The sequence below is a fragment of the Canis lupus genome, chromosome 8 (assembly GCF_003254725.2).
Source record: "Canis lupus dingo isolate Sandy chromosome 8, ASM325472v2, whole genome shotgun sequence".
NCBI lineage: Eukaryota > Metazoa > Chordata > Mammalia > Carnivora > Canidae > Canis > Canis lupus.
The window spans coordinates 15,969,516-15,982,644 of record NC_064250.1 but is presented as its reverse complement, the minus strand read 5'-3'; the positions used below and the strand labels follow the sequence as shown (position 1 = coordinate 15,982,644).

Sequence of the window (13,129 nt, the reverse complement as noted above, 5' to 3'; positions counted from 1 at the left end):
ATTCTCAGCTTATCCATATTGCAAAAACTGATAAAGTGTGTTCTAAAGAGAACACTAAGAGGGGACAGCAGCTCCATAAAGAGATTATGGGTATGACCCATGGATCTAATCAGCCATCCCTACAGAAGCTAGGAATAGACCTGGGGTTGTACCAGGAGAAATACTGCCAGCTCAGACTAACAGGGACAGAGACAAGACAAAAATGAAGGAAGTCTGTTGACTTCTGGGATCTACAGGATGATACAACAGAGATATTTATCCTGCTGCACGCATGTGCCATCTTTCAAAAAAGAGAAGAATGACCCTGAAGGTGGTTCAGGGATCTACAGGGTGGTTACTCTCAGCACAGGCCCAAAGAGCTAGGCTCTTTCCTTCTTGGTTTCAGGGGGCCACACTACCACTGCTGCTGCCCAGGGCCAATGGGTGACTGCTAGCTTCGTGGGTCTGGAAGGTGAGGCTGCCCAGAGGTGGGCCTAGGGGACAGAGCACTGAGTCTATGAGGGTTATTCTAGAGCCTTAAAATCTTAACAGATTCTTCCCTGATGGTTTTAGACTTGACTGGGAACTGTGACCCTTTTCTTATTTCTGATTTCTCCCTTTTGGAATGGAAATGTCTATCCCATGCTTGTCCCAGCACTGTATTTTGGAAGCAGATTAACTTGTCTGGTTTCACAGTGGGAGGGGAATTCTGCCTCAGAATGAATCATACCTCATGTTTTATGCACATTTGATTTAGATGAGATTTGGAGCAGATGCAATAGCAGGTTAAGACTTAGATGAGATTTGAAGCAGATGCAATAGCGGGTTAAGACTTTTGGGCTGTTGACTTTGTGGTGAATGTATTTTACATGGGAGGAGGACATTAATTTTGGAGTGTTCTAGACTAAACTGTGTCTCCCTAACCCAATTCACACATTGAAGCCCTAACTCCTAATACCTCAGAATGTGACTGTTTTGGATATAGGATATTTAATGAAGTAATTAAGTTAAGCTGAGGACATCAGAGCCCATCAGGATGGGCCCTAATCCAACTGACTGGTGACTTTATAAGGAGAGATTAGGACACATGGAGGGAGACATCAGGGATGTGTACACACAGAGGAAAGGTCACGTGGGAACACAGAAAGAAGGTAGCCATCTCCAAGTCAAGGGACAAAGACCTCAGGAGAAAGTGAACACCTTGCTGACACCTTGATCTTGGACTTTCAATCTCCAAAACTGAGAAAATAAATTTCTGTTGTTTAAGCTACATGGTCTAAGGTATTTTTTAATGGCAGCCCTAGCAAACTAATAAAGTGTATTCCATTTCTTGATTTTCAGATGTTAAGTTAACTTTAATTTACATTCTTGGGATAAATCCTGCATGGTCATGGTAAATAATTCTTTTTATATGTTGCTGGGTTAAGTTTGCTAGTGTTTTTTTTTTTTTTAAGAATAAATGTAACATAAAATATACTATTAGTGACATTTGGTATATTCATGATATTATACAACTATCATCAATATTTAGTTCCAGAACATTTGCATCATCCACAAAGGATACCCTGTGTCTGTTAAGCAGTCATTCCCCATTCCTCACAACCTCCAGCCCTGGAAACCACTAATTTGCTTTTTTATGAATTTGCTGATCTTGGATAGTTCACATAAAAGAAATCATGCAAAATGCACTTTTGTCTCAGGCTTCTTTCATTTAGCATGTTCATCCACATTGTAGCATATACCAGCATATGTCCTTCTTTTTTACCGTTGAATATTATTCCGTTGTATGCATCACATTCTGTTTATCTAAACATTAGCTGATGGACATTTTGGTTGTTTCCGCTTTTTTGGCTATTGTGAACAATTCTGGTATGAACATCAGTTTACAAGTTTTCGTTTGAATACCTGCTTTGAATGGAATGGAATTGAATTGCTAGGTAATATGCTAATGTCCAAGGCTCTGTATCTGTAGGGAATACAGAATCAAACTTTAATGCATGCTAGCATTCAAATTCCTGCAACCTTCTCTCAATTCCATAATGTGACATATACTCTTTACATTTTCACTTTTGCTTATTCTGTTCTTCCAGACTAGGATGCTCTTCCTCCTCTCTTTCTGTCAGTTCTATTTGCTCATACTTCAATTCCCAAGCATTCCCTAAAATGTTGCCTATTTCAGTCTGTAAAAATATCTCCCTTCTGTGATTTTCTACAGCAATGTCAAGTAATATTATTTAACAGTATATAATTTTTAGTGCTCATTTTGAGTATATTCTTTTCTTTTTACTGAATTATATTTTTTTTTGAGGATTAGCAACTACGTCTTATTCTTTGTTACTTTATTCTCCATAGGAGACTGCACAATCCTTAGTATACAGTAGGCTCTTGATAAATCAATATGAAATTGAAAATGGCTATTTGGTTAATGATTACTTTTAATATGGTTAATGTTACTTTAGTGACTGTGCTAGAGCAATGATAATACAATACTACAATGTGCAAATAAATGATTGTGTGGATAAAATTACTTTCACACACAGTATTTACCTTCTGTAGTCTGACATATGATACAATACTAGAGCTTAAAGGTTCTAAAAAAATCCAGCAGTAGTCTATTTATAAATCCAGACACTGACTGCGGTTGTAATTTGTGTAGTTTGGTTGAACACAGACAAAGACTGTTAAACTCCAAAGCAGGTCAGATTCTTTTACAGCATTAACATGTCTTTAACGTGGTCTCAGAGGGGTGTTTAATGTGACAAACATATCAAACATATCCCAATCACGAAAATAATGCTGAAGTACCAGTTTAGCATCAGCAGTATTTATGAGAGAGGCAGAGCTAGGGGAAGCTGTCCAGTAGATAAGTAAAAGGACCAAGTATTAGATGGGTTAGGCAATATTTAACTTCTGTTTCTGGTCGTGATGTGACCTAGGGTAAGTTCATAGTTCTGTGCCTCAGTTTCTTCATCTGCAAAAAAGGATAATACCTCACAAGGATGTTGAAGGGATTAAAGAAGATAATGTATGTACAAAACTCCAAGATAAAAGATGGAATTAGAAAAATAGTTTTAAGATTACACCTTCATTTTTTTCTGGGCTAGATTTTTAATAGAAAAGATTGGAGAAATGGTATATTTTGAATGTGACCTCTATAAGGAAGAATAAAAATGAGCAATCATTAGTTTTCTAATTCCCAACAGATTTCTGACCATTAAAATGCTCCTGCATGAAGAAACAACTCCTGAAAATAAACTGTTCATAAAAAAAGAGCCAAATCTAAGTTCAAGCACATTTTGCCTAAATATTTAAAGTTATTTTTAAAATATTTTTTTTTATTTATTTGACAGAGAGGAGAGAGTAAGAGCACAAGCAGGGGGGAGTGGCAGTGGGAGAGGGAGAAGCAGGCTCCCCCCACAAAGCAGGGATCCCAGCCCCACACTGGGTTAGGCAGATGCTTAACCCACTGAGCCACCCAGGCGGCCCTTGACTAAATATTTTTTTAAAGTATCCTACAACAAGAAAAAAACAAGACCTCTAATTTCAGTGAAAACTTGTTCCTAAAGAAAAATCAAACAATTTCATATTGCAGTCACGATATTGTATTTTGAGTAAAAAATATAAATAAATAAATAAATATGAATAAATTGAAATGTATTAACAGAATCTCAAGAAAAGTGAATGACAACTCAATATAAACTCAGCACAGGGATTACAATAACAATGGTTCACATCTATTAAATACCTAAGCGTGTACCCAGCAACTGTATAAAGCATCTGGCATGCATTATTTCATTTGAGTTTTCCCCAAAATAATATGAGGCAGGTAATATTACAATTCCAATTTTACAGGTCAGGAAATCGAGGCTCAGACAGAGTAATTACCTGTGAAAGCTCATTTAGTCAGAATCTATACCATCTGTCTTACTGTAATGTCAGCTCTGAATTAAAACATTGTATTGAGGGATCTCTGGGTGCCTCAGTGGTTGAGCTTCTGCCTTCAGCTCAGGTCGTGATCCCGGGGTCCTGGGTGGAGTCTCACATCAGGCTTCCCTGCAGGGAGCTTGCTTCTCCCTCTGCCCTCTCTGTGTTTCTCATGAATAAATGAATCAAATCTTTAAAAAAAAACCCAATACTGTATTGTATCAAAAAATTTAAAATAAACAATTTACAAATAAAACAATAAAGATCCAATTAAATCAGATTTATAAATAAATGAAGTTTTCTTCATATGAGTTATAATTCAAGTCTATTTTTCACCTTTTCATCATGTTACTAATTATAAACCAAAAAGAAGTAACTATTAAAAATCATGTCAGGACCCAAAAGAATAATACTGATTCCTTGACTTCAGTTCAGTTTTTAGGTAATAGAGTAGGGAAACTAGATAAATGGTTATTTCAATTCTGAATCACCTACAAAAAATTTAAAAAGTAAAATCAAAATCTCAATTTTCACATTTTTTCATATAATTGAGGTTTCAGAAAATTTTCATTTGTTTTTAGAACACCTGACCTAGCTTGATACAACCAAACCTTCCATGGATTAATGTACATTAAAATATTTATCAGATCAATAAAGTCTAATAAAGCTAAACTAAAAGAAAAATCCCTAGGCTTTTGAAATTCTTGATTGCTTCATGGAATAACTGAATATTGTTAATTTGTGATCTAATCAGAAGCAGTTATTTGGGAAGTGACTGGAAGTATATTAATAGAATACTGATAGCCATAAAATAAAACCTGTATAAGCCCAAAGGAAACAGGATATAGTGTAAAACATTTAAAACTTAATAACTATGCAGAATGGTAAACTATAATAATAAACTCAGACATTTCATAAATATTTAGGGTTTGGAATTATAAAAGGAACTAAATATTTGTATATATACCTGAGTTTATAAAACAATTTTTCGTTTGGAATTACAGGGAAAACATTCAAGTTAGCCTATTTTGACCTTTGCGAACTTTTGGAATATCAGTTTAAGCTTGAGAGAACAACTACTTCATGCTTTAAAGAGTGAAAACTCTAGCTACTTTGTATGTAATTGAGAATGGGATATTTACACTTTTAAATGCCCAACTGCAGGTAAACATTTGTCCTTTTGGGAGAGGCTTAGGTGGAAGGGACCCATGGCAAAATGACAATGTTAAGTCCCGGATATCTGTGTGTACTGCCAGTGCCACATAGTCTTAAAAATACTGTTGGATCATCATCATCCTCAGTCAATATTTACTAAGCTTTTTATGACAGCAGTGGCATTAGAAATCAAGAGTTGCTCAAAGATCTTAGTTTATTATATCTTGTTCTATATACTAACATCATTATTTATTGTTTTCATAGTCCAATCATTTGAAGGCTTTAAGCAAAAGAAAGACCTCCCCTGAGGAAGCAGGAATTCTGCATCTTTGGACTCATCACAGCAACATCAACCTTCCCTGGTTCTCAGCCAGCTGGTTTACCTTGCATATTTTAGACTGGCCACATTCTACAAATGCATGTGGATTCCTTAAAATAAATCTTTCTCTATGTATGTATACAGTTTCTTGGTTCTCCAGTTTCTCTGGAGAACCCTGACTAATATATACTCCATGATATAATTTTATGGGTCCCATGTTAGCAGATCTTCCAGTTTTTATTGTGACAATCAACTTAATATTTTTAAGTAATGTGTTGATTAAACAAAACATCCATAGGAAAGATTCAAAAGTACTTTTTTCATTATAAGAAACAATACTGGAATGAACATGACAGATGATAATAATATTGTTTCTTGAGTTTTTAATTCTAAAGTTTTAAAAAAGTAAAATTCAAACAAATTTTTTTTTCAAGATTTTATTTATTTGAGAATGAATGAGAGTGAGCAAGAGAGAGCATGAGCAGGGGGAGAGGCAGGGGAAGAGGGGAAGAGGAGAAGCAGGCTCTCCACTGAGCAGGGAGCCTGAAGTAAGGCTGGATCCCGGGACTCTGGGATCATGACCTGAGCCAAAGGCAGACAGTTAACAGACTGAGCCACCCATGTGCCCCTTAACAAATATTTCTAGTAACAGCTTTCAAATTTGAACACTGTTGGCCTGGAAAAAAATAAACTTTGTTGGCAGACAACATACTCTATTATATGAAGACTCCGTTTTGCCCCACATCCTTGCAAATGACTAATCAAGATGTTGGACTAGGTCTATACTATTTCCAATCATTTTACTCATCAGCAAGTTCATACTGTATGCACTGTATACACTACTACTCCAAAGAAACTTTTCCTCTGAAGAAACTTTCAATCTTCTATTAAATTTCATTGTTTATTAATTTGTTTGGCAAATATTTACTGATGGCCTGGTGTATATAAAGAATAGAAGCCCTGGTAGAGGAATTAAGAGAAATAGTCATACAACTATTTCATAGGTAAACATGATGTATGGATTGTGAGAGCACCATGGTGAAAGAACTATGGTAGACAATTTTTTGGTAGACTCAGATAATTTCTGATTGAGAAGATAAGAAGAAGACTAATGGGAGTAGTTGGTATTTAAATTGTGTTCTGGAGGCTCAATAAGAATGTGACAGGCTGAGATGGAGTGTTCAAAGAGGAATAGGTGACATTTGGGAAAGCACTGGAGTGGGAAATTGTGGGGTGTGTCCAGGAAATAGTGAACAGTTCATTTTGGGAGTACAAGTAACAGTCAATTCAGTACAACAAATATTTACTGGGTTCCTACTATGTGTGAGGCAGTATACTGGCACTGGTGATGCTGATATCAATGAAAAAAGATGAAATAGTAATTCAAGCATAGACATAATTCAGAAGGAACAAGGCTTCATGAATGTTCAGCTAAAGAGTTTGGAATTTATTGTATAGCTAATGTGTTATTATTAAGTAGTGTCAATGGCTGAGTGAGAAGTTGAAAATAATGTTTCAGCAATCTTAACAGGAATAAGGAATGGAGACAAATAGATGAAGTAGGAAGAAAAGTCTGGCTCTGAGATTATCCAAGCCTTATCTAAGGCAGGAACTGTGCGAAATAAGATGGCAAAAGTAATAGACACTGCAAGGAAAAGTGCAGCAAAATTTGACTACTGCATACATTTGTGAAAAGGGACAAATGAAGGATCACCTCAGTGTGAGGCAATTGGCACCTGTGGAACTACAGTAATGGTGATTCTGGACCAAGAGCAGGGGAAATACTACTTTTTTATCTAACAACATATAAGATTAAGTTTTTCTCAAGCTAACAGTAATAATATTAATAGATGCCAAACACCAGTTGAAAGTCCCACTTTAACTCTGGACCTTTTTGCTAATCCACAATGATTAAATGACAAAGTATTTTGTTAAATGTTCTTAAAAGAGGAGGAAGGGTCATTTGATTGAAAAACAAAAAACACTAGAACTATAAGGATGAGTTTTAGTTTTGCTTTTTAACTTATTGTTAGAATAATGCCCAGCAAATAGTGAAAACTGACAATGCAAAAAATATCCTTCTGGGCACAAAGTCATAGAAGCACAAAATATTTCAGTAGAAAGAGCCTTTTACTAAAAAAAAAAAAAAAAAAAAAAAAAGAAAGAGCCTTTTACTAATTTAATAGTTGTCTTACATCTAAAAAAGCAAAACTTTTAAAGGAGTTTTATCAATAATACTATTAATTTATTTCCTTTGCACAGTGCTTTACGGGTTTTAAAAAACATCCAAATATATTATCTCATTGATTTTCACAATAAGTAGGTCAGGAATCTCTGTATACAGGTGAAGTAATTGACATTCAGAAGTAACTTCTTAAATGTCACATTCTATAATTTGAGAGGAGGAAGGTAAGAATCTTTAATAACTATATTCCAAATCACTGGACATACAGAAAATGCAAACCTTAAGGGTTTTGTTTTTCAAACTTCATTTTAATTTTCTTTTTGTTTTTGCATTCCAGAGCCACTAACAAATATATATGGTGGTTTGGATAGTAAAGGTGAAGCCAGTTATGCGTTAAAAAGACCTTGAAAATAGGTGCAACTTAATAGTATAAGAAGATAGTTCTCTTAATAATTTTTTTAAGATTTTATTTTTTAAGTAATCTCTACATCCAACATGGGGCTTGAACTCCAAACCCCAAGATCAAGAGTTGCATGCTCTATTGACTAAGCCAGTCAGGTGCCACAACAGTTCTTGATACTAAACATCACTAAACAAAAATTTAATCTACCTCATGTGAAAGGGTGGCAAATTTCACAAAATGTTAGAACCAACTACAAAAAGCCCCTAGTGTCAAAGTTAAAGAAACTGAAAGCTTGGAGCTTGCCTATGCTAAAAAAAAAAAAAAAAAAAAAAAAAAAAAAAAAATCTGGTTAATGGCAAAGATGAAGATTTAGGATCTTCTTTTGTTCTTTTTATTACTGCTTTAGCAGTATGGTACCATAACACAGTTTAATGGATAGTTGTTTTTTTTTTTCCCAAAGATTTTATTCATTTATTTATGAGACACACACACACACACACACACACACACACACACACAGAGAGAGAGAGAGAGAGAGAGAGGCAGAGACATAGGCAGAGGGAGAAGCAGGCTTCCTGCAAGGAACCCAATGGAGAGACTTGATCCCGGACCCCAAGATCATGCCCTGAGCCCAAAGCAGAGGCTCAACAGCTGAGTCACACAGGTGTCCCTTGGATAGTTAATTCTTACTGAAAATACATATGTGACAAAATTGTTCATGTCATTGGGCAGTCCAATTAGCACAACTGATTAGAATACTGAATGAATGAAGTCAGGATAAAGTATTCAACCCTTCTTGATGAGGGATTGCACTGAGAAAAACGTTGCTCCCTGGCTAGAGCTTGCATGCCATAGTCACTGCTGACTGTCTTATCAATGCATAGTTCTGAGAGAACATAATGGTTTAAGGAAAACCTATCACTACCACTAAAAAAACAAAACAAAACAAAATACCAGATCTTAGTGACAGTAATGCTTTTGATTGCTAAGGATGGCATATACACAAAAACTATAAGAAGCAAAAGACTCATATTAAATAAAATTTAGAAAAATAATGTAGAAAAAATTAAGAATTTCACTCTCTTTTTCAATATATATTACATGGGCTCTATATTATGGCCTTTACAACTTTGAAAGGTATATTATAAACCATGGTAAGTAGGGCTTATGTTTTAGTCCAGTTTTCACTATGTCAAACATGTAAGTATTCTACTAAATGATTTCTATGATTAAGAAAAATACCAGTACAATCATAGGGGACATACTACCTTACAATATGAAGCATTCAATAATTTTGGTCTAAAATGTGAAATTTACCAGGTTCTGTAAGGCATCACAACTTCCCACATGCAATCATACAAAATATAACACAAACTTAAAATGGCTGTTACTATAAATATTAAATCCTGGTTTACTGGTATCAAACAACAGGGTCTTATTCTTATCCACACACTTGAATTTACACTTTTTTTAAGCAAAAGGAAATATACGGAAGTACTATAAAATCAGCAAACACTGAAACTTGGGCATTCTCTCGATTAGAAATTTTGTTATTATTATGCCTCCTGAACTTAGGAATGCAGCACTACAGGTTTACAATAACAGGAAAAAAGTCATTACTAAATATAAATCTAACCCTTACAAACCTGATGAAGCTGTTTAGATTGAAACTAATGAAGCTGTTGCAAATGAATTTAGCATTTAGCACAGCGATGAGGAGGTATTAATACTTTCCTAATAACACTTTTGTAATAAGGTAAATTTATTTTAAATCTTCCTATTGCTATTCCTGTCTTTGTTATGCCTTCTGCTTTAATGTGAAAGAGCTGTCAGTTATAATGGTTTAGTATCCCTACGCAACCACCTCATTGCTCCTGTCCCTAACTCTGCCAAAGGAAATGAAAGGCCAACATTTCTCTTCTTTGGACTTAAAATCTTCTAAAACTCAAAGGAAACAAAACAGAGAAACTCAGAAATATATATTTCTGTTTTCCTTATTTCCATACATGGATATGGAATGATTATATTAAGAATAGCTCTTATTGCACATAGCCCTGCAAAGGAAAACTATTCTTAGAAAAGAATTTAAAGGGAAGAAGGTCATTATCACTAACTGGCAGAACTATAGGCAAGGTAGAATGAAAGTTATCAGCATATTTTAATCTGCCCCTAAAACTAATAACCGATCATACATCTCCCTGGCTTTGGCCGTTGGAAAGCTGAGAGCCAGATTTATTCTTGAAGTTTATTTATTCTTTTGTTGTTTCATGGTATATACATACAAGCTGTATACTGACCTGTATCTGACTGACCATCTATTCAAGTGAGTAAGAAACACTGTTTACTTTCATTTGAATCAATTAAATCAGAATGTGAGCTCCCATGAAATTTCAGCTTTGTTCTTTTTATAATTGCCTCTCCCTTCCCAGAGTTTTATATCCCAGGGATTTTATCCCTATGCTCTTTTAAATAAATTTCTGTATATATCCTTACAGAATATTCTTTGTACATTTAAAAAAATGTGGTAATATAAAACTTACCATTTTAAACATTTTTAAGTGTACAATTCAGTGGCGTGAAGTACACTCACAATGTTGTGTGACCATTAGCACATCCATTTTCAGAACTTTTTCACCATCCCAATCAGAAACTCTGTATCTATTAAACCAGTACTCCCCATCCTCTCCCTCCCCAGCCCCACTCCCTTTTCCTCAGCCAGTGGTAACTCTCTATTCTCCTTTCTATCTCTATGAACTTGCCTATTCTAGATACCTCATAGAAATGAAATCATACAATATTTACCTTTTCTCTCTGGCTTATTCCACCTTAGCATAATGCATTCATGTTGTACCATGTATCAGAACTTCATTTCTTTTCAGGGCTGAGTAATATTCCATTATATGTATATAACACGTTTTGTTTATTCATTAATCTGTTGATGGGCACTTGGCTCATTCTGTTTTCACCTTTTAGCTAATTTGAAGAATACAGTACAGACATTGTTGTGCAAGTATCTGTTCAATTCTTTTAGGGTATATACCTACCTGTGGAATCGCTGGATCATGTGGGGGAATTCAATGTCTAACTTTTTAAGCAACTGCCAAACTGTTTTCAAAAGCAGACGCATCATTTTATATCTCCGTTAACAATGCATGAAAGTTCTCTGTACCTTTTTTGTTTTGATAGAAATGTGGATGCAACTTTCCTCATAGGCACCACACATTCCCTCGTGTAACACATACCATACAGGTTTCCTCCTTTAATACATATATAGCTGTTTATTTCAACATGTAGCTTTATCTATTTTTAGGTCATTTTCCATTACAGCATTTATAGTGAGTACCCCCAACACAGGCCAATATTTTCAGAGACAATAGCCAAATGGGTATTCAGTACATTAGTTTCATAAATCGTTTACCTCTTCATATCTAGTGACTCCTCCCTCCTCTCAATTTCACCTACTTCTAAGGCAATGCTTTTAATACTGTCAGTGCTCAGACTGAGTGCTTCACCTCCGAAATCTTAAATAGCAACATTCCACTTTCTGCCTACAACCTCTGATCCTTTTAGCTCTTGAATTTTCTTATTCCCACTACCTTTGCTTTTGATTTCAAGATTCTGGATTTCTTGATTCCTCCTTTTTCTCCTGGTACACAGGTTCTTTCCATTTTATTTCCTGCTATATTTAGCTTACACTATCATTCATCATTTCAACAACTTTCTGCTAGTTCAACCACTCTCCTCATCATATTAGTCCCACAAATTTGTAATCCTGAATCACTTCAATCCTTTGCCTTCTGTTCTATAAGACAGCTGAATGTGTTAAGTTATGCAACTGTACAAACCAGAACTCATACTAATCTATCCCATTTATTTGCAGCTAGCTCTTCAGAATTGCTTGGCTCGTTCTTGCCCTTCTTCACTTCTCTTTCCAATCCCCTTTGGTAGCTACTCTGGTATTCCTTTCAAAGTCTTCTGCTGTCTGTATTTTAGAAGCCCATGTTGACCCTCACACTTTACAGGAAAAAAAAAAAGAAACTATTAATTGTGAACTGAAATGAAACTATTAATTGTGAACAGAAATTTATTCCTATTCCACAGCTATTCTGTCCTTCAGTCAGTCCTATCTGTGAACATAAGCTGACCAGCTTCCTGTTCAAGGCAAACACTTCTGCAGATTCTAAATTCGATCTTGTCCTATTTTTTTTAGGAATCCTGTTCCATCTGTACCAATTCTCCCTATTGGCTCTTTGCAGTTAATCACAAGCACACTCAAATACATATCTGCCATTTTCCAAAAATGAAGAAGTCCTTACCCTATCTTCCTTTCTTCTCAACTGTCATTAATGTCTTTCTTATTCAAGTTTCCTCAAGGAACCACTCTATTGTCTAGATTACTATGCTTCTTTACCTCTAATCATTCTTCCATTCACAAAAAATGTCTTTTGTATCTGATGTTTCATTAAAACTACTTCTGTGGAGGTTAGTCATGACCAGCAATATATCATGACATAATCCTTTCATAACTATTTCAGTAAAACTGATTTTGAGTTAATTGCGTTTTATGTATTTAACATTATTCTAAGAGGGGGTAAAATTAAAAGAAAATCTTTCAGTAACCCACAGGCCAAGTTAGTGAATTCTTACACTTTGGAACTGGAGGGTATTATGCTGAGTGAAATAGAACTGGAGGGTATTATGCTGAGTGAAATAAGTCAATCGGAGAAGGACAAACATTGTATGGTCTCATTCATTTGGGGAATATAAATAATAGTGAAAGGGAATAGAGGGGAAGGGAGAAGAAATGGGTAGGAAATATCAAAAAGGGAGACAGAACATGGAAGACTCCTAACTCTGGGAAACGAACTAGGGGTGGTGGAAGGGGAGGAGGGCGGGGGGTGGGGGTGACTGGGTGGTGGGCACTGAGGGGGGCACTTGACGGGATGAGCACTGGGTGTTATTCTGTATGTTGGCAAATTGAACACCAATAAAAAGTAAATTTATTATTTAAGAAAAAAGAAAAATACCAGTGTGACCTACTGAATTAATTTCACAACTACTCTTGGAGCATAAATTAAATAAGTGTTAAAAATCCTTCAGTGGCATTCCTTTAGAAACTTCTCATATTTATAATTGGCAAAAGGCTATTATTATTATTATTCAT

General features: G+C 35.3%; 1 protein-coding gene across 20 annotated transcripts in view; it reads right to left on the bottom strand.

Annotated features, from left to right (window-relative positions):
- The window catches only part of MIPOL1 (mirror-image polydactyly 1), a 326,942-nt gene that overhangs the window by 87,303 nt on the left and 226,510 nt on the right, over nt 1–13,129 (bottom strand). The gene's annotated exons all lie outside the window — the stretch shown is intronic.